Source organism: Nymphalis io, chromosome 6 (assembly GCF_905147045.1).
Source record: "Nymphalis io chromosome 6, ilAglIoxx1.1, whole genome shotgun sequence".
Taxonomy (NCBI): Eukaryota; Metazoa; Arthropoda; class Insecta; order Lepidoptera; family Nymphalidae; genus Nymphalis; species Nymphalis io.
The window spans coordinates 6,676,496-6,684,231 of NC_065893.1; positions in this window are offsets into that span (position 1 = coordinate 6,676,496).

Below are 7,736 nucleotides of genomic sequence, written 5' to 3' on the forward strand. Positions count from 1 at the left end.
AATAAAATAATAAAAGCTAGAACATTATAAAGCATTGAATGTGTACGTCATGTTAAATGCGTAAAAAGATTTTTCTAAGAAACTGGACCACACTTCTGGTGACCCAAGAGCTGGCGCTTATTTAGCCCAAAGGCTGAATCTAGCGGTGCAGAGAGGTAATAGTGCCAGCCTCTTGGGTACAATGCCACAGGACAATCTTTTAGACGGCGTGTTTTTGCTATAAATTTGTAATATGTATTTTGTTTTTATTTTATTTTATTTTTATTATAAAAATAACTGTACATAGCTTCGTATAAAATTTAAAATTTATATTGATTTAGATGCCATTGGAATGAAGTCATTTTTGTACTTAATCGTTATAACCTCGATATTCTTAAGCTTACAAGTTTGAATATGTTAAAAAACTTTCAATATCATAATAAAAAATTTCAAAATCAAGCATCGTTTTTTAAATTTAGATATCGTAAAATACAATATGCAAATGAAGCGCTCCATGTAAAAAAATCTTATAAAATAAAACGTGTTAATATTGAAAAAATATTTCTAGCTCAAAATACCGTATTTTCTTATATAAACTGAAGTCCCGCGTCAATCAATAAAAGTTCCCGAAGCCTGTCCCAGCAGAGCAATTAAATAAAACAAGTAAACGAAATCAATTAGTTGCAATGTTGACTTTAACACAAGTTGTTACAAAAGTTGTTATTGGATTTTGTAACTTGTAATATGTACTTTATAGATTTTTTGGGTTTTCTAATCTCGTAAATCCGTAAGTACTTATTCGTTTTGTTATTAAGTCGTGTAATAACTTAAAAACGAACTATATTGTTCTTATGAAACATAAATTATCACAATTATATAATAGTGTTCTTTAATGTTACTCGTGCGTTATAAAATTCTGTATGTACGAAATATAAGAACATGAAATTCACGCTTGTGAAGTCAATAGTCTAAAGAGGGTGAAACTAGCAATCATTAAAATTTAGTATTATATACCTACCAATGCGCTTCCTCTTCTAGTATAAGTTTTATATAATTAATTTAGTGATCTATCTAATGTTAAAATTTAATAGACATCTTATTATGAGATTAATTCAAATAAATTCAAAACGTTATAATAATTTGCACTCATTCGTTTGAATATACTATTAATTTTTATTCGCTTTATCTCATTATAAGAGTACAAATGAAACACAATATATGATTAAAATTGCTTTTGTTAACATTATTACCATATCATTAAAAAGTATAAGATTGATCATTAAATTTTTTTTTTTAATCTTTTATTTCATCTTTTAACGAAATTATCTTTTGTTTATTTTTAAATTTAATTTGATTAATGTAAGAAATATTCAAGTTCATGTTCATTAGTCAAATGAAGTTAAGTGCTTAGTGTTAAGAGATGAAGAATCGCGTGATTGTAACATGTTTTATAAAAAACACAAGCAAACCCCGTAGTAAATTCAAAGAGAATACAATAGTAGTTTCCTGTAGTGTCGCAAATTAATTTTGAAAAACTTTCCGAATGATCAATTCCATTATACAGATTTTTTCATATTTATCGATTTACTCAGCGCACGCAATGTTCTAAGAAGGCATATTTTTGTTCAACTTAATCGTCTAGCTATGAATAAGCTAATTGGCGCGTATTATTCATAAATTATATACCTTAACTTTATTTTTGAATAAATCTGTCTTTACGTTAATAAATATAGTAATATAATCAGACTAAATTTCTAAATATAGTAAATAGGATAAGTAACATATAATCTGGTAGTAAAATATTTTCAGTTACTTAACTGAAAATATTTGCCAACATTTGTGTTGAGACTTGAGATTCACGTTGGAGATAACTATTTAGATTGTGCTTTCCAAACCCTTTGAAACGACAACTAAAAGAGATATAAAGGCTTAAGTTATGATAATATATAACTTAAGCCACGATTATTATAATGCACGAGTAACATTAAAAGAATTTTTCTATTTAAAAAAAAAATATAATAATGCAATATTTTATGCGTCTATTATTTTAGTAATTTATAAAAGCATATGTTGTACAATAACAACCCTGGGCTCAATATTTATTATAATCCTTAAATATATTTTAAGTGTTGTAATCCTATAAATTTTAATTTTTCAATATTTTAATTTTAATTAAAATATTGTATTTATTTTACCTAATATAAATAGTTTATAATATAAATTACGGTTATCGAATCGGCATTAATTGTTTCGACATTTATTATCTGTTCGGTTTGAGAGATGGTAGCACTACGTTGTTCGGTCGTCCTTTTTATCGTTGAACAGGCGCCGGTCGCTTACCAACGCATGTCAGATTTAAATGATTAAATATATTCCTTTTTGTAACTATATTCGTTGACTATAGTGGATTATTGGCATTGAATATATTGTTTGTACATTTCGTATATTGGTTTTTATAATCGTTTCAGATTTTTTCAGACAAAATTATACTAATGGATGACGTAGGTAACCACCTACGTCATCTACTTTGTAAAACTTATTTTTGAGAGGTTTACTTTGAGAGGTTTGTGTTACTAAACCGTCATCTTAATTGTTATTTGAGTAGTGTTTAATCGATTCTTCGTTTAATTTTAGTCTTTGTATCAAAACCGTGCCACGTACAATATAAGTCATATATTGCCTTATTTCTACATATTTAATCACCCCTGAGGTGAGTTGATGCATAAATTACAGTCAATAATTAATATCTCACGTGGTTCAGTATTTATTTTTATCAATTTCTTCACATTTTATTCAAAAATTGATCAGAGAGTTGTCAACGTACTAGGTGACCTGGGTCGAATCCTAATGTGATTCGAATCGTTTAAAAGCTTTGTTTCATTAATTAAAATATAATTCTTGCTTTCTAATATCATTTTATTGCTAATTAAGCAATAATTTTCTATGTTTTGACACATTAAAAATTAACTTTAATGACCTTAATTGTCTAAGTTATTACTTGGTTTTAATAGCTTATTCTTCTTTGTGTCTAGGGCATTCTTAGGACCGTCTTAGTGTTTATTCGAGATAGGTAATAAGCATAGGGAGTGTTTATTTTTTTTTAATTTTATATATACTTTGTATATTACATTACAAAGTAATATAATATTGTTCGGTGGACTCAACCGAGGAATTGTTGCTGATTTGGAGCTATTGGAGGCTCTGCTGTTTTGTGGAAGAGAGACTGCTTGTCCAGTGGCCTGCTGTTACTGTTGGTGCTGTGTGTTTCTTCGCACTGATTTTATTTATTTACTCACTTATTGTAATTTCGGGGCACTATTCAAATTATCTATTTAAATCTATCACCGATGGCAACTTACCTACAACTCACTTATAATATTTTACTTTATTAATATAAGCTTAATTGACCAGATACTGTCAACGGCCCACCCCCTGATTTTTATGTTGAAAATTGTTTAATTATAATTTTATAATCTTTATGATGCGCTTTATTAATGTAGCGGTCTTGGTGGAACGAACCCCTTACACTCGTGGACCCCGTGACAGTGTATGTAGGTATATATACTTAACTTTTAAAGAAATGTGAAATATGACACAGGACTGAACAGGAATAATAATTGTGAATACTAATAATATTGTAAATATAACTTATTTTGAAAGAGCAACTACACGAGTTTCTTACGGTTTCTTCTCGCTAGAGACTACTTTTCGAAGTTGTGGTAGAGTAAAAATAGTAACGATTTTAAAACGCTTTATCGGAAAGCTTATTTGAAGATATACATTTTATTTGATTTGTAACCATGCGCACACGTAAATACGAAGGGATTCGCAGGTCCTCGCAAGATCTGCGAATCAAGGCTGGCTCGTGTAGAGCCCAATCTACCAGCTCCGCCGACCAATCAACCATCATAATGCTGACTAACGAGTTAATCGAGACTTTGAGCTCCTCTAAAACCTGTAAGTCCCTTAATTTGCTAGCAGCCGATTTATTCGGTGGACGTTAGAACTCATTGCCAAAAGGGGCTCGGTAATCTTGTTGAGCTTAATGACAGGAAAACGCAGGTATGCGCTCTCACAGCGAAAACGTCACCATTTTCCCCTCTTCCTTCCCTCTGTAGCACTAAGCTGGATATTCAAAGCAATATCGCCATGCTGGGAATTGACGTTCAGTGCAACCTCAATCCAAAAGATTACATCGAGGCTGTTATAAAAACAGCCTTTCGAAAAACTCGGTGTTCTGAACAAGGTGCGGCGTTTTACACGCCACCACAACTGTGACTATTGCGTCAAGAGATAGCAGCGCTGAGCGCTTTCAATCGACTGTATCACGGCGAGTGCTCTGAGGAATTATTTTCTCGAATTCCTGCTTCGTCAAGTCTACGCGTGCTGACTCTCGATGTCACCGCATAACTGTGACATCAATTCCATCGCGCACAAAGAAATTTGCCAACTCCTTTTTTATAGCTTGGGTTAATTCAAACGAGCCGTGAAGAGGCATCTTGCAGGCTGGTAAGGCAGGAGCGGCTTGTGCAGAACATTCTTTGCGGCTTTGCTAGCCATCCTCGCGTTTGCGCTCTACTACCAGTTACCATCAGGTGGAGTAGAGTAATTTGCTCTCCAGGCAAATATAAAAAAAAACCTAAATGCTTCTACTTCTTTACGAAGGCAGGTAGACGAGCTTTTTATGCCTCGGTTCTTGTAGCCAGAACATTTACAATACTCTGACTTCTTCATCTTTTTGATGAAGCTTCCTTTTAAACAGCGCTCGCACGTAACTCCTTCAAATCCCATTTTAGTGGGATCCTAAACATGAAACTCCGATAAAGTACATTCTTCGTAGTTCAGCACTATTTTAGTTATTTCTTTTCTGAGAACTTGAATTTCGAGCGAGTGTTAAAAAGCCTTCCTTGCCTCAGCGATTTTTGCCTTCAGATTGACCTTAGCCCGATCAAGGCTACTATAACGCCCATTAATGCTAGCCCAGGTTTAAGCCCGCAATATAAATAATATTCTCGTTTTTTAGCCTTCTAGGTTGTCTTGGCTCGGCATATATATTTTTTATTTACTTTAAATATTCTTAACACAAATACTATAAAAACAAATAATCTCCGAGAACTGGTGACGTTAAAAGTGAAAATATTTTAAAAAGATTAACTCTTCGCTGAATAGGATAATAGGGTATAAAATGAAAAACAGTCTTTTATACATTTGCCTAGTCACGTATAAAAATACATTTATAGAAAGGAAAAAAGACGATCCTCTAGTTTTTAAGAATACACTTGGTAATTATTGTTGTTTTATGAAAGTCACTAAGAACCAATTAATTTTCAATTATTCTTTAGGTATAGGACTGCAAGATCGATATCGTTATGCTACCGGTATCCCACTCTTGGGTAAATATGTTTTTGTTTTTAAACTTTTCCTATCTCGCTGCGTGACAATCAATCAAAGGATGTTTATCTCGGGCTTTAATATAAATATTATGTTGTTTAATGGGTTCACGGCACGTTACGACGACCTGAGAAAATATTATTATTATTTTAAAATATAAAGAAACTAGAAAACATGGTTCTGTTTATCTCGTTTTATTTTTTTATATTTAAGTATTATTAATTAGTTACAGCAAAATGTAATTGTGGTCATTTTGAAAAGTTAATTTGTCTTAAGTGAACCGTGATTTATATTAATGGTGTATATAATATAGTCATGTATTAAATGCAGTAAATAAATAAATATTTTATTCAAATGAATAACGATATAATTATTGTAGATATTTATTTAACTAAATCAAAAACAGCGGGACCCGTACCGGTAACAGCCGAGATGGCCCAATGGTAAGAACGCGTGAATCTTAACCGATGATCGTGGGTTCAAAATCGGGCAAGCACCACGGAACTTTCATGTCCTTAATTTATAATTATAATTCATCTCGTGCTTTATGGAAAACACCGCTAGAAAACCTGCATGTGTCTAATTTCACTGATTGACTGATTGAAATTCTGCTACATGTGTATTCCACCAACCCGCATTGGAGCAGCGTTGTGGAATAAGCTCCAAACCTATTCCTCAAAAAGGCCTTAGCCCAGCAGTGGGACATGCATGGACAGGTTGCTACGTTAAATTAAAAACAATCATATGTTCTTTGCATTTAAATTCAGAATAGTAGTGCCTGACATCGAGGTCGTAAATGTAATGAGCTTTTAAATTGAAATAAACAGAACAGCTGAGTATAAAAAGTAAAATCCGACAAGAATGGCATTTTTTTCTTATAATTAAAAAAATTACGAAGTTAGACACTGTGATTTCTTTTATACTTCAATTGTATATTTTCCTTGTAATAAAAGAAATAGCCAGTTAATGTTCCAATGCCGAGCTTAAACCTCCTCTTCTTTTTAAGGAGGATTGGTACTTACTCCACAGCTTACCACGCATATTATAGTGCACAAGTGTGTGGGAAAGATCAGGTGCACTTTTCATTACCTCATACTTCATAAACCGATGAGAGGGCAAAAAATTTGCGCGTAGAAACAATGACTTTACGTGCTTTCCGAGGGACGGGAACACTTTTTCGACAGAAAACCCAATAACTTTTTATAAGCCGGTTTGAACCGAAGACCTCAAGATCTGCAACTTTATATCTAGCTACTTGACCAACATCATCATCATCATCAATACTTCGTCGTCCACTGCTGGACATAAGCCTCGGAACAGTAAAAATATAATAATATCCTGGGACATTATTCACACACGGCCATCTGATCCCAAACTAAGCAGAGCTTGTTCTATGGAAACCAGACAACTGATATACAACGTATACTACTTTTATTTTGTAAATACATACTTTTAAAGATAATTACACCCAGACTCAGGACAAACAGACATGTTCACGTTTATCTGTAAACATACACGCACAATAATGCATGCACAAATATCTGTCCTGGGAGGGAATCAAACCCACAACCTTCGGCGTGAAAGGCAAGTAATAACATAATAACATCTACAAACCACGTCAACCCATCAATAATAATATAATATAAACCGTCATACATAAATATTATATAAACCTCACTAATATTATGAATGAATAAATGACAGTTACCATTTTATTCGTTTCATTTTTATGAAAGAAAATGGGTTTGTCGTTGAGATTGCTAATAAGAACATATTGATTTTCCAATAGAGCAAACGGCTCGTTGGCAATATAAAATTCGACTTTTAATTTTCCATTGTCGGGTCGAGCTTCGTAATGGAATCAAGCAGCCGGGTCACGTCTTGGCCCCTCAAAAGGCTGACGGCGAAAGATAAACTTTACCTCCATTGTCAATTTCCTGAGTTTTAAGAGCCCATCGTACGCCTAGAAACAATGAAAGAAAAGTACTTTTACCTTCAACAATTTAATGTTGGTTGACTTTTAAAATGGCTCGTTGGGGTAACGCACTCTTAATACGAATTTATTTTAACAATTTTTTTTTGTAGTTATGTATGTACATTGGAAACTTTACTATGACTGAGCGACTAAGGCACAGATGCGGATTCGTAAAATATAGCTAGCTTGCTCATTTCTTAGAAACCAAAAGGGTGGCAGGTTTCGTACGCTACATTTAACAATATTAATGTTTTTGTAGGTAAATGTATTAGTTTTAAATCACGGATTTTTAAGAAATGTGTTTATGTGTGTGATACAAATTATCAATTTTATTGTGATAAATTCATTCGCGGATTTAAAATAATAAATAATGCCCATATAATATTATCAT